The 27,396-nt window shown below is 39.0% G+C and overlaps 1 long non-coding RNA gene across 2 annotated transcripts in view; it reads right to left on the reverse strand.

The window, feature by feature from the left end:
- Positions 1–2,475: 2,475 nt before the first annotated feature.
- The window catches only part of LOC143644257 (uncharacterized), a 113,595-nt gene continuing 88,674 nt past the window's right edge, over positions 2,476–27,396 (reverse strand). The window contains exons 3-4 of one of the 2 annotated variants that reach the window (XR_013156578.1): positions 26,251–26,406; positions 2,476–2,816 (exon numbers count right to left, since the gene is read on the reverse strand). This is a non-coding gene — a long non-coding RNA (uncharacterized LOC143644257). The remainder of the gene's footprint in view (positions 2,817–26,250; positions 26,407–27,396) is intronic. The other variant, XR_013156573.1, reaches the window with a different exon arrangement.

Below are 27,396 nucleotides of genomic sequence, written 5' to 3' on the forward strand. Positions count from 1 at the left end.
AGGAAATACAGAGTTCTAGTATACCCCCTGTTCTAGTTTACTAGCTGCCAGAATGCAATGTACAGGAAATGGAATAGCTTTTAAAAAAGGGAATCTAATGAGTTGCTAGTTTGCAGTTTCAAGGCTGAGAAAATGTCCCAATTAAAACAAGTTTATAGAAATGTCCAATCAAAGGCATCCAGAGAAAGATACCTTGGTTCAAGAAGGCAGATGAAGTTCAGGGTTTCTCTCTCAAGTGGAAGGCCACATGGTGAACACGGTGTCATCTGCTGGCTTCTTCTCCTGGCTTCCTGTTTCATGAAGCTCCCTGGGAAGAATTTTCCTTCTTCCTCTTCTCCAAAGGTCACTGGCTCATGGACGCTGTACTTCGTGGTGCTACAGCATTCTCTGCTCTCTCTAAATCTCTAATCTCCAAAATGTTTTCTCTTTTAAAGGACTTCAGAAACTAATCTAGACCCACTCGAGTCAGTGGAGACATGTCATCACCTAATCCAGTTTAACAACCACTCTCGATTACATCACATCTCCAGGGAGATGATCTAATTACAGTGTCAGACATACAATGCTGAATTAGAAGAAATGGCTGCCTTTACAAAACGGGATTAGGGTTAAAACATGGCTTTTCTAGGGGACACACATCCTTTCAAACCGGCACAAACCCCCTTACACACAGTTTTCCCTGTTATTAGAACTTTACATTAGTGTGATACCTTTGTTACAATTGATGAAAAAATATTATTGTAATTTTACTATTAACTATAGTCTATAGTTTACATTACGGTTCACTGATTGTGTTGTAAAATGCTTTTTTAAATTTTTATTTTAGTAACATATACATAACCTAAAGTTTCTCCCTTTAAATACCATTTAACAGCTCTATTGAGATATAAGTCAAGTACATACAATTCACCTTATTAAAGTGTACCACTCAAAAAAAAAATGTACAGCTCAATGGCATTTAGCATACTCACAGAATTTTGAAACCCACCATAATCTAATTTTAGAACTTTTTCATCACCCCCAAAAGAAATTCTGCATCTATATAATAGTCATTCCCTACCCACAACCCATCCCTTCACCCCTTCCCATCACTAGGCTACTGCCAATCTATTCTCTTCTCTATGGATTTGTCTATTACTGGACATTTCATATAAATGGGATCTTACAACATGTTGTCTTTTGTGGCTGGCTTCTTTCACTTAACATAATATTTTCAAGATTCAGTCATGTATGTTTCAGTACTTCATTCCTTTTTATTGCCAAGGGTTTGGATATATCACATTTTATTTATCTGTTTATCAGTTGAGGAACATTTGGGTTGTTTCTAATTTGGGGATACTATGAATAATGCCTCTATGAATATTTGTGCATAAGTTTTTGTGTGGGCACATGTTTTTGTTTCTTTTGGATATATACCCTAGGAGTAGAATTGTTAGGTCATATGTTAACTCAATGTTTAACATTCTGAGGAATTGCCAAACTGTTTTCCCAAGTGACTATACCATTTTTCATTCCCACCAGCAATTTCTCCACATCCTTGCTGTGTTAGTCAGGGTTCTCTAGAGAAACAGAACCAACAAGAGAGATCTGTAATTATGAGATTTATAAAGGTGTCTCACACAACCTTGGGAATGGAAGAGCCCAAAATCTGTAGGGCAGGCTGTGAAGCTGGTGGCTCCGATGAAGGGCCTGGGCCAACTCCACAGGAGAGTCTCGCTGGCTGAAGAAGCAGTGAAAGAGTCTTTCCTCTTCCTTAAAAACCTTCAACTCATTGGATTATCTTGTTATGAGAGACATGCCTTAGTTGATCACAGATGTAATCAGCCACAGATGCAGTCAACTGACTGATGATTTAATACACCAGCCTTCCAGTTTATCAATCAGCCATGAAATATCCTTGCAGCAATGGTCAGGCCAGCACTTGCCTGACCAGACAACTGGGCATAATCATTTGGCCAAATTGACATCAGAACCTATTCATCACACTTGCCAATACATGCTATAGCTGTCTTTTTAATTATAACCACCCTAGTGGGTGTGAAGTGGTATTTCATAGTGGTTTTGATTTGCATTCCCTAGATGACTAATGCTACATTCCCCAGATGACTAATGACATTTTCAAACCATCATAAGATACAATGAATGAAATTCAACCCAAAAAATTTTTGAAGGTACAATGGGCAGAAACAGAAATCTCAGTTGAAAGTTGAAGTTGCTTGTCTTCTTGGAGGTTAGAGACTCAATAATTCTTAGGGAAGCTAAGTCCTTTGCTCTGGCAAGAGCACCTGAATAGGCCCTTGAGCTGCACAAATATAAACCAAGTCCTGATTCACTTACTAACTTGTCAGTTTCCTTAATGTTGAGTCTTTAAACAGAGAAGCTGTTCTTTTGGTTAGTGTAAACTGCTGTGTATGTTTTAGTCAAAGCAATGTCTAGGCAGATTTTTTGTTGTTGTTTATTTGGTAGTTTTGGGGATAGAAAATGTTTCTAGGTGCTATAAGCACTGTGCTGGATTGTGGATCATTCTGACAGAGGTGGATGATATCTGTATGTTTGTCTTAGAGTTGTGTCTGAGGGAGGAGCACAGAGAAGAGGGGTCAGACAGGGTGCTTTCATAAGAGGCCTTGCTGTCTTTGGGACTCAGGTGTCCAAGTGTGACAAGTTAGTGAGAGGGTGATTCTTCCCTCACTGCACCCTGGTGATGGTGGTGCAGAGGGTCCTGAGACAGCACCTTGGAATCGACATTGGTGTCTTCACAAATGTACGTTCAGGATTAGCTTCAACGAGATCTCTCCAGCAGCTTTGAGATCAGCAGCCTAAGAGGAGATAGAGCAGGAGAGAAAGGGGAAGAGCAGAGTAGACAGTAAATGGTGACTAGAAGACAGACAAAGTGGTGATGCATCCCAGGAATAGCTGGGGTTCACTTGGAGGAAGGAGGTTGAAGTTTTTAACAATGAAGCCGAGTCATTGTAATTAGTGCCTTCCATGCTCGTGTGACTCTTGTTGTACCCACAGATCACCTTTATAATGAGGGAATAGGATTAGAAGCCACAGACTGGCAACCTGAGGTCAAATATAGTCACTCTGTGGCTATATTTGGCTTAACCAATTGCACACTTTAATTAAACTTGAATGTCAATGTTGTAGGGACATATGTTCTCTTTGCAGTTTGCCTCAGACTGTTCTGCTCCTTATTGCCTCACACTGGCCTGGTTTCTACATTCCTATTACCATCCTGGTGATTAGAGTTTCTAAAATATCCTTCTGGCTCTAAAATTCTGTGAATTACAGTAAGCTTGAAGATCCCAGCACAGTTGTGAACCTATTACCTATAGACTCAACTGTGGTCTCGTCTATGGGAGTGGGTGACCATTCACTGTAGATGACTTCTATCATTGGTGATGGGCGTGTTTGCTGTTTTATCACCTTTTCCTGCCATTTTGATAATGAACTGTTGAGCCAAGAGTGAGAAACTGTCTGCAGAAATCCAAGATAAATGCCCTTTAGCAGACTGGTACACTGGGCAAGGAAGCGTTTGACTCCTGATATTCAAACCTGCCCCTAAGACAAGTTCTAGAACCAGTTTTTAATATACACCATAGATTTGCATTTATGTCAATTTGTCCCTTCTTCAGAAGTATTTCTATTGCCAGCCCCAACCCATAACAATGCAATGTGTCCTTGGTCATTGATTGTATTTCCAATCTCAGAGAGCGGGTGGCAAAGGCATCTTCTGGGTCATGGATCCTTTCCAAGTCTCCTGAAATTCCACTACACAGTAAACATCTATTCTGTTCATCAGAAGGCTAATCTGGAGAGTAAAGGGGAGGTAATTTAATGAAAAAGTGGCTTAATTTTCTAGAGATGTTGTTTCTACCCTTCTAAAGACAATATTATCAAATTACAAGTGAATGGTGTTTTATACATTTTAAAATCATGTCACGTAATCATCTCATAAGATGTTAACTCTGAGCATACTAGGAAAGACAGTATTATTCTGTGATACAGGGAAGGAAATTGAAACACAGAGAAATTAGACTATTCAAGACAAATGACTAGTTAAGCAGTTGAAATAAAATGCCACGACTTATCACACAGAATTCATTCAAATAATTTTTTTAAGGAAAACTGAATTTAACCTAACTCTTCCTCATAAACACAATTTATACTCGACTCTTAATGCTTGTTTTTGCCATTTTTTCCCCTTCTTATTTGTGCTCTTGATTCAGATGGCTGCAACTTGGGACAGCAATTTTGATAAAGGAAAAGCTGACTAGAATAAACTCAAGCTCAGTACAGTGTGCCATTTTATGAGAAATTACTGAAGGCATGTTCTTTGGGAAAAGGTTAAATGTGGTAGTGATGAGAATCACTGGCCATTAAAAGAACAGAATAAAATCAGTGTAGCATAGAAAGAGAAGAGAGTCTTCTGTGAACTTGATCAAACAGAATAAAATCAAATAACCTCTGTAGTCACACAAGCAGTAGACAAGAAGCACAATCTCTGATCAAGATATTCCTGCACAGATAAAACCTGGCTGAAGAGGCTGAACATGGCTCGCATTAACAATGCAACACTCCCAGGGAAAGAAGGGATTTTGAGAAGTTCAGCAGCTGAAAGAGCGTGAAGGACAAAGCAAAAGGTAGGAAAAAAAGTAGAAACAGATATGTTGGCTTAACCAGAGCCTGACCAAAGAGAAGTGTAGATGGTTTACAAAGCACCAGAACTCCTTGAAAGAAAGAAATGTATCTTATGAGAAAATGTTTAGGGGAAATTTGATTTTCCTAGGAAACAGAGAAGTCAATATTTGAATGAGCACAGTGGGCTAGCACCTTGGAAGAATCACAGAATTCTGAAAGATTTGCATCTTACATAGGGGATTGCCCTCCTGCAACTGACTTCCAGAAGAAATGGGCATGAGGAGGTAGTTCGTAGTCTTGAACTTGTGCAGCTGTGGAGCTCAGTTATTAACTTTATGTGAGCCCCTAAGCAACCTTGAAAACTTTTATTCTGTGGAAATATTGACTGTTTACAGTCACAAGGGAGTGAATTCTAAGAAATTGTGCAATAGATAAATAGCCTGTCACCGACAGCTACTAAAAGCTATAATTAGGGCATAAGACTATTTTTCAGAAGAAACAAATGGCTGGAAGAATAAACAGGATTCTAATGAGTGAGCTTTCTAATTCATTTCCTTCTGCTGCAGCTCATCATTTGGGAATCACTTTGTTAGCCATATATATGTATGAAACATTGCCAGAGCTTTTCTTTTTCTGGACCATTGTTCTACTTTTTGGTCATTCTCACCTAGGTTTTCTCCTGCACTTTTTAGTGGTCTTTTAACATTACATTTAGACATGCTTGTGGGACTGGCAGGGTAGGTCTTCCAGAGGTCTGTTTACATGAGACTCAGAATACACTCCAAGGAAAGGAGAATGGAACAGCAAATGTTTAGCTAAAGTACATACTGGGTAAGTGCAGCAGGTGATGAGTGAGTCTAAATTCACCATAAGCGTTTACTGCTCAGTTGTTCAATGATCCAGCAACGAGGGATTCATGTCAAGTCTTAGAGTTAGGAGCATGCAATAAAAATAAATAAAAACTAATAATATTGGCTTGGTACAATCTCCCTGGGCTATAGAAAGCTCAGGGTGCCAACAGAATTGGTGCCAGCAGAAATAGGAGACAGCATCCTTGTGACATCGGTGCCCCTGAAATGGTTTGGTTGTGTTGGGGAGAAACAGTCAGCAGACACAGTGGGGACATTGATGAGAATAGCTTTTTTTGTTGGCAGCAGCAGCAACATCTTCTGTGGTCAGGGACAGGGCATCAGGGCCTTTGGCACAGAAATACACCCCCTATGGATGGGCATGGGCAGCCTTGGCAGAGGCACCGGCAGTGCTGGCAGAGGCCAGCAGCACAGCTGTTCTTTGTCATGGGCAGTAATAAAAATTATCATTGCTGTGATCCAGAGCAGAAGAGAAAGTGGGGAGAAGGCAGGGGCAGACAGGTAAAAACCAAAGCACTAGCTTGTTGTTTGGGAAGAGTTTCAAGGGCTTTGGCCTTCTTGAAGATTGGGTGTGGGATGATCCCAAGAAATTGTTTTGTTACCGCAATTCCAGTTCTAGTCCTCAGTAGGTGTGGGCTGGGGAAACAGATTTTATACGGAAGACAAAAAGAGAGTTTATGTCCTCTGAGTTACATAATCCTAGGGGTAGGATTGATCAATAGGTGCACCTCCTTGGTTGAGGGTTTTTATCTGGTTTTGTAGGTTGGCAAAGGGAAAGTCCAGACAGCTCACTGAAAGTGATGAACAGTTCTTCTCTTCTGCTAACTAGGGGAAAGAGGCTTAAAGGTAGAGAAAAGAAGTCTGGAAGATGTGGAATATGGAGTAATTTTAAACCTTAGAAGCACAAAATGAAAGAATTACAGTTGGGAAAGGAAAAAGAAAACCAGTTGTTTAAGAGAATATGAGCTTTATGTTCGGTGGAGATAGCAGAAAGGAGAAGAAAAGGGATTCTTTAAAACTTTAATCAGAGTAATGTCAGCAGAAACGGCAGAGTAGGGAACTCCAAAACTCCATTCCTCCACAAAAGCAATGAATAAGATAGCAAAAAGATAACTGAATCAACTTTCACAAAACTCTGGAATCTAATTTAAAACAACCATGGAATTCTTAATGCAGAAAAAACTGCTGAATTTTGATAAGAGAGCTCAGCGATGTTACCCACCTGCAATCTCTCCCCCACAGCTTGGTGGCAGCCTTAAAGGTGTTGGCTTGCATTCCTGGTGCAGGTTGCTGGTACCACAGGAAACAACATGTACCTCATTGTCAAAGAATTGTGGTTGTGTGTTTTTATATTCATGTGGCTCCCCAAATGTTTGGCTAAAGGGTTTGACCAATGGGTCAATGAAGAAGTCACAAGAGAAATTACATAATACTTTGAGACATATGAAAATGAAAACACAACATACCAAAACCTATAGCAAAAGCAGAGCTCAGAAGGCAATTTATAGCTATAAATGCCTACATTAAAAAAAAAAGAAAAATCTCAAATCAACAACCGAGTTTTCCACCTTGAGGAACTAGAAAAAGAAGAGCAAACGCAGCATAAATCTAGCAGAAGGAAGGAAATAATAAAGATTAGAGTAGAGATATATGAAATAGAGAGTAGAAAAATGAAACCAAAAATTGATTCTTCGAAAAGATTAACAAAAGTGAAAACAGTTTAGCAAGACAGACCAAGAAAAAAGCAGAGAAGAGTCAAATTACTAAAATAAGAAATGAAAGTTGGGATATTACTACCAACTTTACAGAAATAAAAAATATTATAACACCAGTAACAATTGTTTGGCAACAAATTACATAAGAGGGACAAATTCCTAAAAACACACAAACTACCAAATTGACTCAAGAAAAGATAGAAAATCTGAATATACCTATAACAAGTAAAGAGACCAACTAGTAATCCAAAACTTCCCAACAAAGAAAAGCAGGACCAGGTGGCTTCACTGGTAAATCTACCAAAGATTTCAAAAGGAGGAAATGCTTCCTAAACGCATGCTATGAGTGCAACATTTCCCTGATAATGAAGCCAGAAAAACACAACATGAGAAAGGAAAACTATAGACCAGTATCCCTTATGAATATAGATGAAGAAATCCTCTATGAAATATTAGTAAACTAAATCCAAAAGCATATTAAAAGGACTATATAGGGTGTGCAGGGTGGTTCAGTGGTAGAATTCTTGCTTGCCTTGCAGGTGACCCAGGTTCGATTCTCAGCCCTTGCACTTCCCAAACAAGCAAACAAATGTAAAATCAAACAAAAATTCAACAAATGATGCTGTGAAAAGGGGATACTCACATGGAAAAAGAATGAAATGTGACCCCTGCTATACAACATACAAAGAAAAAAAAAAGGACTGTACACCACAATGAAGTGGGATGCATTTCAAGAAAAGAAGAGTGAGTCAATAAATGAAAATCAATCACTGTAATACACCACATTTATAGAATAAAGGAGGAAAAAACTACATGATCATCTCATGAGAAAAAGGAAAGGCATTTGAGAAACTCCAACAACCTTTTATAATAAAAATGTTCAATGACTAGAACTAGAAGGAAATTTCATCAACATAATAATGGGATTTTTTAAACCCACAGTTTACATCACACTCAATGGTGAAAGGCTCAATGGTGAAAGACTACTTCCTAAGATCAGGAAAACACAAGGATGCTTGATTTCACCATGTCTGTTAAAAAATATACTGGAAGGTATAACTGGAATAATTAAATCAAAAAATAAATAAAAAGCATTCAAATTGGAAAGGAAGAGGTAAAACTATTTTTTACATGATCTTATATATAGAAATCCCTAAAGAATCCACCCAAAGAACTATTGGAGCTAATAAATGAATTCTACAGCATTGCACACTATAAGAATCACATGCAAAAATCAGTAGCAATGAAAAATCCAAAATGAAATTAGGAAAACAATTTCACTTACAATAGCATCAAAAAATAAAACATGTAGGAATAAACTTAACCAAGAAAGTGCAAGACATACCCTTAAAGTCAAAAGAAATTGCTATAGAAATTAGACCTAAATCAATGGAAAGACATGCCATGTTTGCGGAAGATGAGAGTATAATATACTATTTTAACAATCTTGTATCAGATGAAAGAAAAGTCTTTTCAGGAAGGGAGAATTGTTTCTAAATTGTATATGGACATTATATGGGCTAGCAGGAACCATGGCATGAAAGGAGGTACAGAAAGTTGGGAGGGGGCGGGCCACGGTGGCTCAGCAGGCAAGAATGCTTGCCTGCCATGGCAGAGGACCTGGGTTTGATTCCCAGTGCCTACCCATGTAAAAAATAATAATAATAATAAAGCTGGGAGGAACTTGTCATACTAATGGATCATTGGAGAGGCTGGCCAGGTGTGCTGGATTGAAATGATGTATGTCCCCTAGAAAAGCCATGTTTTAATCAAAATCCCATTTCATAAAGGTAGAATAATCCCTATTCAATACTGTATGTTTGAAACTGTAATCAGATTATCTCCCTGGATGATGTGATTTAGTCAAGAGTGGTTGTTAAGACGACATGTCTCCTCCCATTTGGGTGGATCTTGATAAGTTTCTAGAGTCCTATAAAAGAGGAAACATTTTGGAGAATAAAAAAGATTTGGAGAGTGCAGAGAATGCTGCAGCACCACAAAGCAGAGAGTCCAATGAGCCAGGGACCTTTGGAGATGAACAAAGAAAATGCCTCCCGGAAAGCTTTATGAAACCGGAAGCCAGGAGAGAAAGCTAGCAGATGACACCATGCTTACCATGTGCCCTTCCAGCTGAGAGAGAAACCCTAACTGTGTTTGCCATGTGCCTTCTCACTTGAGAGAGAAACCCTGAACTTCATCAGCCTTCTTGAACCAAGGTATCTTTCCCTGGATGGATGCCTTTGACTGGACATTTCTATAGACTTGTTTTAATTGAGACATTTTCTTGGCCTTAGAACTATAAACTAGCAACTTATTAAATTCCCCTTTTGAAAAGCCATTCTGTTTCTGGTATATTGCATTCCGGCAGCTAGCAGACAAGAACACCGGGGTAGTCAAATAATGAAAGTCTTGAAAACCAGGAAATGGAGTCTTAACTCATTGTGTTAGTAATTTATGAACCATTGTGGATCCACTCCCAGTGGGCTCAAGGGTTCTGCTGCCTGCCACAGGTGCTGGGAAAAAGTCCAAGATGTTCTAAATGAGCAAAGGCACATTGGGAGGCATCATCCTTGGTCACAAATTTCTGATTACTTTCGTGGTACTATTTGGAAGGAAGGGATGGGAAATAATACACAGAGCCCAGCATATGGTGGACAATCAAGAAAAATTGGCAAAATGAACATATGAGGCAAAACCCTAGATATCCATAGCCTGGAAAATCCCTAGTGGGAGCTAGTTGGCTGTAGTTCACCTTGTCAGCCAGGTCTTGAGGGCAGATTGGCAGAATTCACAGAGAAGGTGTACTGGGCTTGAAGATGTGCTTGGAGGAATACTGGAATACTCCACCATCTCCTCCATAAACATATGGCCCAGAACAGTTCAATTCACAATAAGACATCCTTGAGGCCTAGTGGGAGTCTTCTTTTTTCTCTTCCCTTGTGTGTGTGTGTGTGTGTGTGTGTGTGTGTGTGTACAGCCATCTTATCCAGATGAGATCTCCTCAGGTGGGCATAGCTCATAGAGAAAAGCAAGCCAAAAATTATTGGTAAAAATGCCTCTGGATAGAATCAACTCCCTGTCTTCATTCTCTCTGTTCCTTGGCAGATTTTATGAACACAAACCAAGTATTTTTATAACTGTTTTTCATTAAAATCACTGAGGGCTGACTGAAAATGGAAAAGCAGGCTGGAGCTGACATATTATCATTAGGGGTTACACATCTTTGCCTGTGTCCACATGACCAAATGGGAAGTCCAGAAACAGAGACTGAGAACCAGGCTCAGCAGAGGGACAAAGGATGGGAGTTTACTCCTTACTCCCTTCTGCTCCCTTCTCTCATTGTCTACCTCCTTCCCTTTTTCTTTCCTCCCTTCCCTCTCTCTTTCCTTCCTTTCCTCATGTTTTTCTTCCCTCCTTCATTTCATCTTTCCCCTTTTTCTTTCCTTCATCTTCTTCAGGCTTTTCTTAAATAAATACTGAGTAGAAGAGACCATCTTAATGCTGAAGAGAAAACAAATGAGAAGTTCTGGTCCTGGAAGAGTATACATTTTAGCCTTTCCTTGTATTCTTTAGGGATTTGGATCAAACTCAAGTTTGGGAGTAAAATGACTTGATTTGGTCCCACTTTGGATTGGTGAGAGGTGAACAGCAAAGCGAGTCAGGAGAGCTTAAGAGAAATCTGCTGGTCTGCATCTGTCTTCCAGGTAACTGGCTAGGTAGTGCTGATGAATATGACTCATGGAGTTTCTGCCACGGTGAACGTTTTAGGAAGAATAGTTGGCCAATAGCTGAAGACTGAGTATAAAAAAAAGAGGCATAGTTTGCAATCACTAGCAATGTTATTTGTTCCCTTTGTGTTTCATTCAAGAAGAAGAGACAGACTTCAGGATGCACCAAATGTAACAGTGTGTGTACAGGTATTCTTAAATTTTCAGGATAGCTTCTAATTTTTAAAACTATTTTTGATATTGTTTCTCAGATGTTAACAAAGATTTCCCAAGCCACCATGATCCTTTCTTTGTAGAAAAATAGCTCAGAATTTATGAGAGAGAGTAGAAAGGTAGATATTTTAATTCAGAATTTGAGGACAGTAGATTAAAGTTCTGGAGTTCTTTTAGTCCCTAATAAGTTGAGTGAATTAGATAAGTGATTTATCTGAGTCTTGACTTATTATTATCAGATGGGTTCCATACTACTACCTACCCCACCCACATCACAATGGTGGTTTGAGGATTCATTGGAATAAGAACAAACCCTGAAGATACCATGTTGAGTGACATAAGCCAGACATGAATGCATAGATATTGCATGATTCCACTTATGTGAAACAGCTAGAATATGTAAAGTCACAGAGATTTATGAATGAATACCAGGAGCAGAGGTGAGGGGGAATGGAGAGTTACTGCATAATTGGTATAGGGTATCTGTTTGGGTGAGGGGAAATACCTGGTAATGGATGATGGTGAGGGAAGCACAAGATTGTAAATATGATTAATCCACTGAACTATATGCTTGGGAGTGTTTGAGATGGGAAAGATTATGTTGTACATGTTTCCACAATTAGAAAAAAAAAAGGAGCAACTAAAGAAACAGTGACAACTAAATGCAATATGTGATTCTAGACTGGATTTATTAATGGAGGAGAAAATACCCAAAGGACATTACTTGGATATATGAAAAAATTGGAATAAAGATTGTAAGCTTTCTATCAATGTTAAATTTCTTGAACTTGAGAATTGTACTGAAGGCAGTTACATAAGTGAATATCCTTGTTCTTAAGAAATGTACATGGGGGTATAATGTGTTCAAGGAGCATGTTATATACAACCTACAATCAAATATTTAGAAAACAGATAAATGATTGATAGATGATAGATAGATGGATAGATAGTAAGGTAGATGGATAGAATGATATGTCAAATTGGTGGAGTTGGATATTGAGGTGAATGCTGGTGTTCTCCATATAAGTTTCCTATTATTTTTGCAACTGTTCTGCAGGCTTGAAATTTTTTCAAATTAAAAGTTTAAGAAAAAAAATCATTTGAACAAGGAGAAATACTGCTCAACCAGATCTGGGCATAATAAACTGAGTATCTTAGAATAGATGAAGATGCCGTGACAGTTCAGCTACCAGCAACTATCAAGTATTAACCTGAGATTCATCCTCCTTTCCTTTGTATTTATGTTGCCTTTCTGTCGCTATTTCTGCCTCTTTCAGACTTACCTGTTCACCAGGTTGGACAGTCACTCTTCGGCCATTTCTTCCACCCAAAGTTGGCCCTTTAAATGAGAGCTCCTAATGTTTCTTTCCATAGCAATCTGATCTGTACTCAACAAGGAAACAGGAGTCATATGACTTTAAATGCTGTCTTGTCCAAACTCAGTTGCTTCTCAGAAGCCTAATTCAAATGCCTTCTGGCTAGACCTAAACTCATCTTCCCAAGCCTAGCATACAAGGTCTTTTGGCCTCCCTTGCTGTGACTGTCCTTCCTCCAAGTCTTCATCCTGACAAGAGGGCAGTTCCCTCCTTCAAAAGTAATCACCTTCTTTTCAGTCGCTTCTTAGGCAGCTCCCTCAGAGGTGTCTGCTATTTAAGATTTGACAGATTCTTTCTAACCAATTTATCAGAGCCATGAGAAAGCTTGTCAGTCTTACATTTTAATAGTTGTCAAGCTTTAGATCAAAGCCCACCTTTCCCAGTTTAAACACTCATCATAGTTCACAGTTTGGTTCTGAATAATTTGTATCCATTTCCAAAAATTAAGTCCCCTGCCCCAAATATGAATTTGCCATCATTTAAAGGATGGGAAAATTATGCCATAGATATTAAAAGCCATTCAAATATTTTGAACTACCTAAAATTGGAAAATATGTTTAGCTTCTGAAGGCTTCCCTTTTAAGGGGTAGCACTCATTTGGGTTCAAATTTTCTAATATGTTTAAAGTTTTAAAATAGTAACCCACTTTCTAATCTCTACTGTGTCCATTCTCCAGCTCATGTTCAATCCAGGGATCCTGGATTTGTAAACCTATCTGCGTCTAAAAAGATTTAAGATGGTGTACAATAAACATGTCTATAAAAAATCTGCCGAAGTTTTGACAGCTGATCAAATGACATCTAAGGTAGTTTTCATACTTAGAATTTAAGAACTTTGCTATCCAAATACATAGATATTTTAGTTGTTGCCTTAACTTTAAATTGGTTTATGAAACTTACCATGCAAACACAGGCCTTGCAATGATTAGATAGATACTTTATTTAACTATGCCTATGGTTAAGCTAACTAAGATTCTTTTAAGCTAACTAAGATTCTTTGCTGTTGATTCTAAGAACACTGTTTTCTTAAATTAAAAATATGTAAAATAAAATTTAAAAATCTGCTAAAATAGGAAATTAAAAATCATCAAGTTAGGTAGAATAAAAGACTCATAAAAGCAATTAGAGTTGCTGTTATTGAACAATAAATTCAATTGCCCGAGAGCCAAAGAGGAAAAACACAAAAAACTAAAATTTAGTCTATCATTAAAAAGGGAACATTTCATCAACAACAAAAAGACAAACTCAATTAAAAACATGCAAAGGACTTGAATAGACATTTCTCCAAAGAACCTAAACAACTGACCAATAAGCATGTGAAAAAATGCTCAGTATCATTAGCCAGTTGGGAAACACAAAATTAAAACCACAATGAAATGTCATTTCACATCCCCTAGAATGACTACTACTAAAAACATGGAAAATAAATGCTAAAGAGATGTGGAGAAATTGGAACCCTCATATATTGTTGGTGGAAATGTAAAATGGTTCAACTACTTTGAAAAACAGTTTGGTGGTTCCTCAGAAAGTTAAGTAGATAGGTATATGCCCCAAAGTTCTAGTTATATACCCAAAAGAATTGAAAGTAGGGACTCTGACAAGATATTTGCACATCAGTGTTCATAGTGGCATTATTCACAATTGCCAAAAGATGAAAGCAACCAAGTGTCCATCAGCCAATGAATGGATAAACAAAATGTGGCATATACATACAGTGCAATGTTATTCAGTGTAAAAACGAAGTTCTGATACATGCAACAATATGGATGAACTTTGAAGACATCATGTTGAATGAAATAAGCCAGACAAAAGGGTACAAATACTGTATGATCTCACTTATATGAAAAAATTAAAATATGCAGATTTGTAGAGTCAGAAATTAGAATACAGGTTACCTGGGGTGGGGGAGTGGGGTGGAGGAGTGGGATGGAGGAATGAAAGTTAATCCTCAATGGGTACAGAGTTTCAGTGTGAGGTGATGGAAAATTTTGGTAATGGACGGTGGTGATAGTGGCATAACACTGTGAAAGCAATTAACAGCACTGAATTTTATGAAAGGGGACATTTTAGGTTGTATATATGCTACCAGAATAAGAATGTTTTTAAAAAACACCCATAGAAATATACAACACAAAGAGTGAAACCTAATGTAAAACTACAGACTATTCCTAATAATATAATTATAATAATACTGTTTTACCAATTGTAAGAAAGGTACCCCTCAAAGGCAAAATGTTAATAATAGGGAAACTGTGTGACGAGGTATATAGGAATTCTGTGCTTTCTACATGATTTTTCTGTAAACCTATAACTGCTCTAATTAACTTTTTCTTTTTTAAAAAAGGGAGTATTTCAGGTCTTTAAATGAAATCAGAGAAGAAGAGAGAAGGAAGCTGTTGTCTGATCGGCACCCACTCCGTAGCTGTCAGGAGCTTTCATGTATTTCATCTGTGCTCCCCTGTTGCTGGGAGACATCAAGCAAGTTGCCCAACATCTCAGGGTACTGATTGCTGGTCTGTGAACTGAGGCGGAGAGTCATCCCTGCCTCCTAAGTTTGCTGTGAGAATTTAGTGAGATGTTTATGAGCTTTAGCAGAGTGCCTTCACACTGTAAACATGCAATAAATAGCGACTGTGATTCCTATACCATCCCTCCAGGAAGCTGTTAATATCTCCTTATAAGAACTAAGCTTATAGCACTTGTTAAAACGTCACGGGTATATGAAGAGCCAGGATTCCAATCCAGGTCTTTAAGTCTCTCTGGCTACAAAACCTATGGCCTTTCTACCCTCTCTCTCAACTCTAAAAGGAAATTGCCAACTGGGGTGCTTTGTGTTTATTTTTAAAGTGTATTGAATGACATAATGTGCACTGTGGGAAGCAGACTTTCTGGGGCTATTTGTTACTCCCTCAATAATCGCCCAGAGAACCATTAGAACATAACTTAGGGAGATCATTTCTTAAGGTGCCAGGTTGAAGTCCAGTTTTACAGGGAGCTCACCCGATGTAAACAGAGAAGCAGGACTCTCCATCTACTCCCAAGCCCCTAACCCCAGGCTGGCCACATACGGTGTTTTATGGTATTTGTAATAGCTTAATGGGTCTTATCATGAAGGAGAGAGGGGGACTTTCCTAATGGAAGCAACTCCCCTAGTCCTTGGTAACCTCCTGCCCCTGTGATGGCCCTGATGGAGATTAAAACAAGTGATTTCTCCACCCCATAGCTGCACATCCCCAGGCTGCCTCTGGTTCTAGTTTTCACATCCTTGACAACACGCTCCTCTCAGGCATTCTAGCCCATCATGTTTCTGGCTGGCACCACAGTAGGGACCTATCTTCTGGCCTCTCTCCTGTCCACTTCCTCAACACTCTCTGCTGGAGCTGGCTCATGAATCTGGGACTCAGGGGCTCTGCCCCCATCCTGGCTTCTCAGACCTAAGGCTCTGGGGCTGACTGAATGAGAAACACAAAAGAGCCAAGGTGCTAGTCTAACTCCTGCTCATTTCTGACCTTCATGTGCTTCTGCATTAGGTTGTTTCTGATCAGCACACCTCTTGGTTTGATTGCTGGGTCTATTCATCTAACCAGGGCCTCTCTTTTCCTACTAAATTATGATGATTTTGATTAAAATAAATATAGTGGAGCACAGAATAAATTCAAGCCACCACTGATTACATAGGTTATCTTGTTTGGTCATCACAAAAAAATCTTTGTGGTGTATATCATCGTTCCCAATTTATAGATAGATAAACTAAAGTGCAGAAAGGAAAAATAAGTTTCCACTGATCATAAAGTATGTGAATGGGGGAGGTAGGACATAATCCCAGGTCTGAGTGACTTCAAAGTCAATGGTTTCTTTTTATGTAATATATTATCTCTCTCTGATTGTATTTGTGGCTTTCTGGGCAGAAATAAATTTAGAAAGGTTCTCAGTAGCCATTATCTTTGTCCTCCTAGCCCTTAGATTTAGAAAAAGCTATTTCCCAGGAAGCCAGTGATAATGCATTAGCTTCTAGTCCCTGGATATCTTTTCACGGTGATTAGTACTATTCACTGTCTGCACATGAGCACAAATCTATTTCTTCTTCCATAATAATGAATGATGAAAATGGGCCCCGATGCCTGATAAATGCGTGGTCTCCTGACTTGTTTGCCAAAATGTGCCAATTCAATTGGCCATTTTCAGCATGGATGCACAGGGACTTTTGACTCACTCTATACTGAATCGCGATGCTAAAATTTTTTTTTTTAAGTCAAGGCAACTGTGAAGAGTTGAATTTTGAACGTAAGGGGATGAAAAGGGAAAATGTAATTTCCAGCTTGAAATTATTTCTTAAACTCCTCAGCCGGATGGATTTTCACTCTTGGCAGGTTTTTGTCTTATCAGGCATGTCGGGTTGTCAGCTTTATTCAGAGCCTTCCCTAAGGCAATGCTGTGGAGAAACTGCCTTCCTGCCTTCATTTCTTATTTTCTTGTCTACTGCTGGTGCTCTGTCCTCCAGGGACCCTGGGCCCTTGTGCCTGACAGCACAGCATGATGCAAAGAGCTTGGTCTTTAGAGTCGTGAGACCTGGTTTTGGACCAGCCCTGCTGGTTACTAGCTAAGTGACTTGAGAGAAACCTTTCATTCCACTGGGTCTTCATTTCTCATTTATAAGGTGGGCAAAATAAGCACATACATAACTTATAGTGATGTCCTGAGACTGATAGAGATGATGCACATGAAAGTGGTTTGCTAACTGTAAGAATTTCACCAGTGTGGTTGCATTATTGTTATTAATTCTGATGGTCTCAAGCTACCTGTTATCCACCAAGACCTGCTATGCTTTCATATCAAGCTTAAATTTCCTTTCCCCCTCCTCCATCTCTAGCAAAGTTTACCATTCCTTGGGCTCTTGACCTAACTAAGAAAGCAACCTAGATGATCAATTCACATCACGAAGAGAACGTGATGGGGATAATATTTTCCCTCTTGGGTGTCTGATTTTTAATTAGGGTTTATTGACTCAAATGGGTCTGGATGGTGTCAGATTTCAGCCTGCAGGTTAAAAATGTGAAACAGAATATTTCAGACAACTGGGGATCTGGGTACTTAAGAGAGAAGATACTTCAATCAACAACTTAAAAATCATACCATGTAAGCATCTGCCTAATAGTGGGGGAGGAAATAACAGGGTTTTAAGTGAGGCAGCTCGGCATGAGGCAGCCTCTTCCAAAGTGTCCTCATTGAAAAAAAGAGAGTAGAAAGAAGAAATGAAAGAAGGATGGAGGGAAGAAAGAAAAGGGAAAAATGGGTTTTGTGGTCAGTGAAATTGGGAAATGTAGAAAGATAATACCCTGATTTTAAAAATTCCTGTGGTTTTCTTTTCCCTTCTGTGTGCACAACTTTTCTGTCTTAGAAGTAGGATGGATAGCAGGAGTGGAAAGAACATGGGACACTTCACCTTCAGTTTTTTGACTTCCAGAAAAAGAGAGCTAAATGAGAAACATTGAGATGAACAGATGAATGGGGTCTGGAGGAAGAACAAGACCTTTTGGCATCCCCCACCCCACCCCACGCACAGGACAGGAGGCGAGGCATCAACAAGAGACTGCTCAGGAGCATCCATGGGCCATTGCAGGGGGCCACATGGGAACTGAGCCACCTTGTGAAAATAGGTTGATCCTTCATTTCACCTCTAGGGAGTGCCACACTTCACCGGGCCAGGTAGCCTTGTGGGGCTCTCATCTCCTCTCTGGGAGGTGCAGGCTGTGCATGCATAGCTGTCTGTACTTTGCCTTTGAATCACCGACAGCAGCAAGCCAGCCAGGGCCTCCGCACATGGCCAAGTCCCTCTGAAACTGCCCCCGCCCTTCACCTTTCAGAGGCCCAGCATATTTATAAATCCTCCATTCCCAAACAAAGAGCCTCTGTGGCAGGAGGAGCTAAGGAGGTGAGGAAGGAAAAGCGCTTATGCCAATATTTGGTGGGAAATGCACTAAAGAGATTCATAGTTAAGTCTATTAAATGCTCTGAGAAATATTTCAGAAAAGAGAGCTATCCAACTTCACTTAATGCAGTGTTTCCCAAACATATTTAACAATGCCATCCCATTTTGTTTTTTCCCCATAAATCCTAGAAGCATTCCACAAAATATTGGAAGGAGCAGTAAAAAGAATGATAAATCAAGACTCCATCCCAATCTCTTGATTTGAAGTATAACTTCAAAATTTAATAACTACTTCCTAAGTACCATGCTCTGTTCCAAGTATTTCACATATATTAACTCAGTTAATCCTCACAATAACCTTATAAAATCTATATTATCAGCTTACTTGACAGACATGGAAACTGAAGCACGGAGATGTTAAACAACTTGCCCAAGATCACACAGTCACTAAGTGGCAAACTTGGGATTTGAATGCACTCTAGCTCCGGAGAATAAATAGTCCTTAATCAATGCTATTAGCAAATATCAAATATCTTATAATAGAAGATAATTAACAATACCATCCTACTGGGGTTTCTGAAGATCAAATTAAATAATGTATGTGCCTCAATACTTCATTTACCTGAAATTATCTATGAAATAGGAGTACTAGTAACACTCAGTTGATAGGTTTTGCATGGATCAGATGAGATATCATATATGAGAGCGTTCTGGAAACTAAAACTCTTATTCTTTAGGGAGAAAGGAGATCTCATGGCCTGTCAATCAATGACAGATAAAAAACAATGTTGGCCCAAGTGCTCAGATTAGGTTAAATGGCCTCAAATCCAGTATTTTGGGGTGCGTGCAAGGTGCCTCCATTGAAGAGCTCTTTTGCAGGCAGAATCTGGTCCTGAAATTTCTCATGAAAGGTGCTAAGGAAATTCTCCTGCTGAACCATATCTGCTAACCAAGGGATGTTTGTTTTGATCATGGAATAGATTTTGGAAAGTAATTCTACAGAAAAGGATTATGGGTTATGTTAGTAAAATAAAGCATAGAATTGTCTTTTCCCCCCTTCTTTCAGTTTTCTGATGAGAGGCTTTGGTGGAAAAGGGAAGACAGCCCACTCGAATCCATATGATGATCTAATTCTATTCTGCACCCTTTTTCTTGCTTCTAGCAAACTCACCTATTATAGCATTTATTGAAACATTTTTAAAAGTTATTTGTTTATTTGTCTGCCTCTGCATCCCCTACCAGCTTTGAGTTGCTTGCGGAGAACAATGTATTCTTCTCATAGCTCCAGAGCCCAGCACAAATTGGCTCAGAATGTAACATTCAAATTGGTCTCTTGCTCTTTGAATGATAACCTCAAGTATTTAATCCTAAACTGCATATGAATTCACTTTCCTAGTTATTTTTGCAGAGAAGAGGGGAGAAAAGTTGTTATTTTTCATAAATTGGTGAACTGAAAAACGCTTTCTTCAAGCCTCTCTTTTGTCTGTGTGCCCCCCCTACAACCTTTTCCACTCAAAATGTACTGTGAAATTCTTGTTGCTGTCAAATGAGTCCATTGAGGTAAAAATACATGTCAGTGTTCCTCTGGGGAATAAAATAGACGCTTGTATGCTGTTCTGGCAGAAATGCACATAAAAACATTTTATTCCCCCATAAAAAATCAATTTCCTCTCAAGGCATTACTTTTCATTTTGGTACTTATTGAAATTATCAAACTGACACTTACACATGGTACTTTTCTCTTTTAAGTACAAAGGGCTGTGCACTGGAAAGTGCATCTTCCGCCCATTCCATTCCCCAGACCATTCACCAAAAATGAACATTACTACCAGTTTCTTTGGTAATCCTCCAGAAACTTTTTTGTATGGGCAAACAAATAATTATAAAAGCCGATACAGCATGTACCCTTTCTCAAATTACAAAAATAAGTTCACTTTATACATGCTGCTCGGCAACTTGTTGTTTTTTGTAGTAGATATTTACATATATCAACAACACATTCTTTTAAAGGTCATATGAAGCTCTTTTATCTGAACATACCTAACATATTAAACCGATCTCATTTTAATGCATGATTAGGCTGCTTTCAAACTAGTAACTACAAAGCATGCTGCAAAGAACTTTTTGTGCCTGTAACTTTCTACCGTTAATAATAATGCCAAATGCCCCTGTCATACACGCCCCCTTAGCACACCATGGTGTCCATTTACACCCTGCCAACAAGTGTTATCTGATATTTTCATCTTTAGCAATCTGATGGGTTAAAAATGGTAGCTCATTTAAATTTGAAGTTCATTTCTTTAATTATGAGCCATGTATTTCAACCCAGCTCTAGAAAGGCTGGGGTTGGTACAGCCCCAAGACCAAAGAACATGTAAGCGGGTTTTATTAGGACTTACTAACAGGAGATTTTTTTCCGATGGCAGCTGGTTGGGAAATGGAAGTCAGCGCTGTGCTAAAGTGGGGGCTGCAAAGGGCAGCGTATCGGGTTTACGACAGAGACATTCCACAGGGTATGAGAACAGAGTTTCAGCAGGTCTCGTGACACAAGGGTTTGGAGATTTGTTATCAGCAGTGATCAAGGAAGAGGAGTTTTAATGCTGTACAAGATAGGTGGTTTATGATACCAACTGTACATTCTTTCCTCCTTGAGGAGGGCTGTTGCCCTTTAACTTTTGTCCGGGTCACGTAGGTGGCTACATGAGGTAATTTACTCTCATTATGTAGGGGGAGCCTGGGTCCTGGGTCTCCACATCATGTCAAGTATCCTTTGGGGTTCTGTACAGATTTTTATTTTCTTTTTATATGTATGGTTATCCTTGAGTCATTTTCCTATAGAATGGTTGATCTTTCTCTTGTTGATTTGTAAAACTCTGGATATGAAGTAAATTCACCATTCGTGAGAGATAGATGTTGTAAATATCCCCCCTACTTTGTAATTTGTCATCTGGCTCCATTTGTGGTGGGCTTTATCAAGTGACATTCAGACAGTCTGGGTGTTTTTTTATGTCACATTTAGAATGTCACCACTTTAAGATTTTATTTTAAACATTCCCCATTTTTTTCCTAGTACTTTTGCAGTTTCATGTTCTAAACTTAAGTTTTGATCAATCCGTAATTTATTCTGGTGAAAGAAGTGAAGCTGGCAGTCAGCTTTATTTTTTGCCAAATAGCTACCCAGTAGTCTCAACATCGTGATTGAGTTTCCCTCAAAAACGGGTCTGTGTCTATTTTTGGATTCTTTGTTCCATCCCACTGATCTGCTTGTCTACATGTGTGGCAATGTCAAATTTCCTAAATTACTGGAGCTATTCTGGTCATTTAGAGCTGTTCCCCCAAATTTATTATGCTTCATTTTATGAATTTTCTGGCTTTTTCCCCATATTAATTCTTCCTTGTGAACTTTAGAAGCAGCTTGCTTCTTCCAGAAGAAATTCTGTTAATATTTTGATTGGGATAAAATTGCAGTTATATATTAATTTAGGAAGAATTATGATCCTTTTATCATATTGAGCATTCTTATAAAAATATGTCTTTCCATTTATTTTAAAGCTTTCAATTTTCAGAAAAGATTTCTTCATGTAGGTTTTCTTCATAAAAGTCTTACACATTTCTTGTTAAGTTTATTTCTAGATATTTTATGGAAATTATGAATGGGATCTTTTTGTCTATATTTTATGATTATTTTATATGTTGAGCCTTCTATGTATTATTTGTCTAGCCAACCTGGTTATACACAGAAGGACTCATGGGTTCTCTATTCCTCGATTTCTTGCATATTTGAAAAATTCTGTCTACTGCTTTTATACTTGATAGATAATTCAGATCAATTATTAATTTCTAACAATGACTACTGAGGATACATCCTTTCTTCAATGTAAGTGAAATTTTCTTGGTGGGGGAGCGCTGGGTTGCACTGAATTCTCTTTTTATTCTTGAGGTCTGATAACTTCATTGAGATATATTTTAGTATTGATTGTTCAAAATCATTTTTTCTGAGATATATAATTTTTAATCTGTATAAATTCCAGATTTCCTTTTATTTCAGGAAAATTTTCTTCTCAGGTATTTTTGAATATTTTTTCTCTTCTAATTTTTTGTTCTCTTTTTTACTAACCCCAGTTCAAAAATTGATCACTTTATTTAGTCTGTCTCCTATACTAGTGATTTACTCTCTAATTGCTTTTATCTCATGACCCTGGCATTTTTGTTGTTGTTGTAATTTTTAAGTCTGTTCTCCATGTCTCGGTGTTTTACATTGGTGTGTTTTCTATATTTTGCTATTTTGAACCTATTTTGAAATACCAGATATAGAATTTAATTTAATTTCTTATATGGCTTCATTTCTTTCTTCAAATTCTCTCCTGAGCTCTTCCTGTGCACTCTTTTTTTTTTTTTTTGGCTTTTAAAAAGAGAAATTTAATGAGTTGCTAGTTTACAGTTCTAAGGCCGAGAAAGTGTCCCAGTTAAAACAAGTCTATAGAAATGTCAATTAAAGGCATCCAGGAAAAGATACCTTGTCTTCCTGTACACTCTTAACTAACTATTTTGTCCTGTCATCTCTTCCTTCTTTCTTAAACTCTTTCTTCAAGAGCCTATACTCCCTTCAATTTAGACCCATGAGAAAAGTGTTTCTCTGAGATTTCCTTGTTTGGTGAGCTGTTTTGGGGAAGGTCTATTCATCTGTATTTGAGCTTGATAAGTTTCTTTTCTCCTCTTTTGTTGTTACCTAAAAATAGACTTGATGTTTGAATGAGTAATTCTTATAATTACTCATTCTTGAATGGGGCTCAATCCATCTGGGGGAGTTCTTTACTAGAGAACAGTGCTGGGAGGCAGTGAGAAGGGGCCAGTTGGCAGCTCCAATTCAGGTATGTTGTCTTGCAATGACTTCTCACTCAATATGCTACCTCCTGTTCTTGGGAATACATAAAACTCCTTAACTCAGTTTTAAACGTTGTCCCTTCAGGGTAAGTGTGAAGGGTTGACTCACGTCCCCCATAACAGACATGTTCAGGCCCCAACCCCTGGTCCTGTGGGTGCAAACATATTTGTAAATAGGAACTTTTAAAATGTTCTTAGATAGGATGTGCCCAAGCTTCATGAATATGAGGATGGCCTTAACCTGATATGACTGAAGTCCTTATAGGCAATGGAAATTGGACATAGAAGAGAAGCCACAGGGAGCAGTGAGAACCTGGAGGTCAATGGAACCCGGAGGAGAAAAAAAATGTTGCCGTGTACACTGCCATGTGATAGAGAAGTCCAGGACTAAAGACTCATAGCAGTCCTCCCTGCAATGCCATAATCTTTATAAAGAAAGCATCACCTTGATTTTGGACATATCTTAGCCACAGAACCATGAGCCAATAAGTTTCCATTGTTTAAGTCAACCTGTTACATTTTTTGCAGCCAAGAAACAGTAAGCATAAAGTGAAAGTGATGTAAAATTAAGCCCTTTATGGAACAGGTGTTCTCTCTACTGATTTATCTTGTTTCAGTTAACTTTGCTCATGAGTTGCAAGTCTGTTGCTACTTGTGTTCTCTCTTCTTCCAAGCTACTTCCAGTTTGCTTCTTTCAGCAGTGACTCACCTGTGCAGTACAATTTTGGTCCTGTTTCTTCTGCCATTCTGTAATGCGGAAGGAATTCAGGAATGCTTCTGAGGACTTCTCATGCCCACTGGCCTTGAAAGTTTAATGTATCTTTGTGTCCACAACTGTTGGCTATCCTACACAGTATTTCTGAAGGTATGTGTTTTTCTTGAAAGTTTTTATTTTTCTTAATGGTTTGTGTTTGAGGACTTCTGGATGTTTTGTTTCCTAATATAGTTGAAGATAGCATTTTTTCTCTGTTGTTCATTCTTTGTTTAGTTTTAAGCTAGATTCAGGGAGGGAAAGTGGGTAAAATGAGCTTCAGTAAAATATTTAAAATCAGAAGTCCTTTAAACTCTAGCTCCAATTTTTCTTTCGAAAAAGTATCAACCTTTGCATTTTGTCTGGTCTTGGAGTTAAAAGTCTATTCATAGTTGATGTGATTCTCAAAACAGCAACCTTTTAAATAGGCATTATATTCCTAAAATACCTCCCTGCTTTTATGTGGCAGCTGAATGCCAAAGTAGAGGACAATTGTTGTTTGTGCTTGCCCAGATTTCCACCTTCCTTCTTATATTGGTGGTATCACTCTGCTTTTCCTTTGCATAAATGCTCCTTCCTGGTGCCATGTAATTCTGGTGTGATGTCAGGGCACGTGGGCATATGACTTAAGGCAAGTAATCTCCTGGAGATTAGAATCTAAGTGGCCATCCCATCCTGGAGAGACTGTCCCTAAATCCCTGCTGCTGAGACCCCCACAGGGGCCTTGCTTGCTGTCCTTCCTCAATCCAGGTCGTTTGACTGCTCGATGCTGTGAGCAATTTGTGTCCTTTCAACAAAGCCTCTTTTGTTTATGTGCACAAGAGTAGGTTTCTGTTGCTTGCTGTCAGAGTATCCTGATGAATGCCTTCATGAGGGTTCTATAATCTGTCTAAGGCATGCTGCCAGAAATGGCAGAGCTGGGATTTGAACATGGTTTTTCTGGGTCTCAACTTTGTGACTTTTCTTCTACTCAACACTCAAGCTGAACTAAATGCACAATTATCCTGTCATATCTTGGAACTGGATCAATATAGCCTGAATGTTATTTCAAGATAGTTTAATAGACAGATCATTATTTCAGGATGGCCTTCAGGGAGCACCACTAGGGTAGAGCAGACAGAAAGGAGACAGTGTGTGTATAGGGTGGAAGAATGGAAGGGAACAATGTCACTGCAGGTGGGCAGGTCTCCACTGCCACGAATGTGGACCAAGAACAGGCAGAAAGGCATCGGACTTCTGGGAAAAGCAGCAGAGTCCCCCCCACTGCCTGTGGTTCAAAGGCGAACTCTCTTCCCCACCGGTTTTACTGAAGATGAAGTAGAGAGCAGAGGTTTGGGAGTTAGACTTACACCCCTGGGTTTGAATTGCAGCTTCAGAAATTACTGATTATGTGACCTTGGGCAAGTTCCTTAACCTCGACATCTCAGTTTTCTCATCTGTAAATTGGGGGTAATTGCTTCTAAATCATAGGGTTCTTGTGGGGTCAGAGATGAAGCATGGAAACTAAGTGCCCTGCCCTACAGAATACAGGAGCTCAATAAAAGGTCATTAGCAACAATAATAAATATTGCCATGGTCGTTAGCAATAATAATAAATATTACTAAAGTCTCCTAGTCTCTAGCCTCTGCCCACTCCAGTCATCCTCTTCAGTCTGCCATTGTTCCCCTAAAAACAGACCTGGCCATGGCAGTGGCTGGCTCACAATGTGTCCACACGTTCCAGGATGTCCCTACTTTCCTTTCCAGCCCCACCATCCATAACCTACTCTTTTTTTTTTTTTCCAGTCCCATGAAACTTCCCTCTCATTCCAGAATCTGAAAAAATACTTAAGTTATCTGGGTCTTCTCTGTGATGTGCCCTCTGCCTTCCTGACCTTTGCTTTTTCTCACTGGACTCCCCTCTATTCCTCCATCAGTCCTCAGCTCACCTGGCACCTACTAGAGGAGATGCAGTTAGGTGTGTTTTCTTTTGGTTGCTTTGAATGTAGAGCTCTGCACATATCTTTACTGCGGCAATATTTTGAAAGATCACGATGTAATAACTAATGCTTTTATCATTTGTTCATCCAAAGGAACTATCACTTATTGGAATCTCACTCTGTGACCAGAGCTTTGCTTAGAAACTTTCATACCCCTCTTACTGACCCCTCAGTAAAGCTATCAGCTGGGTGGGAGTCTCTGTACTTTGCACCTGAGGACATAGAGGTGTAGAAGTTGTGAAGCACCTTGCTGAAGATCACCTAGCAATCAGTGGAGAATCCAGATTCTTTCTGTTTCCAAAACCCATGCTTTAGCCAGCATCTGAGAAGAATGAAATGAACAATGTTACCAGAGTTCAAACACCAGACAAAAGCAAAAATAAAATAATGATAAAATAATTTTATATTAGTCTTCCATGGCTCAGGTACACGTTTAATTTTCATTATGCTTTTTGAAATGCTGAAAATCAATCCCACACAGCTGCCATTGTGCCATTGGTTTAGAACCCTTGGGTGGAGAACTGAGAATGATTTATTCATGCCTGTGCCTGTCTGGATACATTTCTTTTGAAGGAGGTGGTACAGCCCAATGGTTTTAATGCCCTAGGTTACCTGCCATTGTCCTGCACTGTCTCCTCTCTCCCTGAACTATAGAAAGTGTAGATGGTCTACATCGTGGTTTCCCACCAAAACCTGGGCATCATCCAACTCCCAAGTGAGGCTGAACATACTCAAAGGAGTGGGGCCATCCACCTCTTTATCTCTTTATTCATTCTATCATATTTACTGAGCACATAGTATGTGCTAAGCATTGCAGGCTGCCTAGAGCCTCCACCAAATAGGCATAGGGTCTTAGCACAGCCCTCCTTGCACCTTAGACTCCAAGACACGTGAACCAATGCTTAAGTAAATGTCTCCTTCTCTAAGGCTGACTCAATTGGATGTCTTCTGCCATTATCTTCTTTACCTGGGGGCACTGATGACATTATTGCCTTGATGATCATAAAATTTGTCAAATTATTTTTAACTACAGAACCATCTCCCCACGGAGTCACCTCATTTGTGTTCAGGATGGGTTACAATGACGATATACCAAGTGAAGTAGGGCTTCTTTGGTTTTAAAAAAAATAGATGAATTGACCCACCCACTACCCTGTTATATAATCTAAGCCCTCAGCTTCTTAATCTACTGAATCTTTCTTTGCCATAATAACAGAGATTGATATTAACAGGCACAGCCACCTACAGAGAAGGGTGGGGCTTTGTTAAATGGAAGACCCTTTCATTCTGAGGGACACTTTCATGAGCTTAA

The sequence above is a fragment of the Tamandua tetradactyla genome, chromosome 8 (assembly GCF_023851605.1).
Source record: "Tamandua tetradactyla isolate mTamTet1 chromosome 8, mTamTet1.pri, whole genome shotgun sequence".
NCBI lineage: Eukaryota > Metazoa > Chordata > Mammalia > Pilosa > Myrmecophagidae > Tamandua > Tamandua tetradactyla.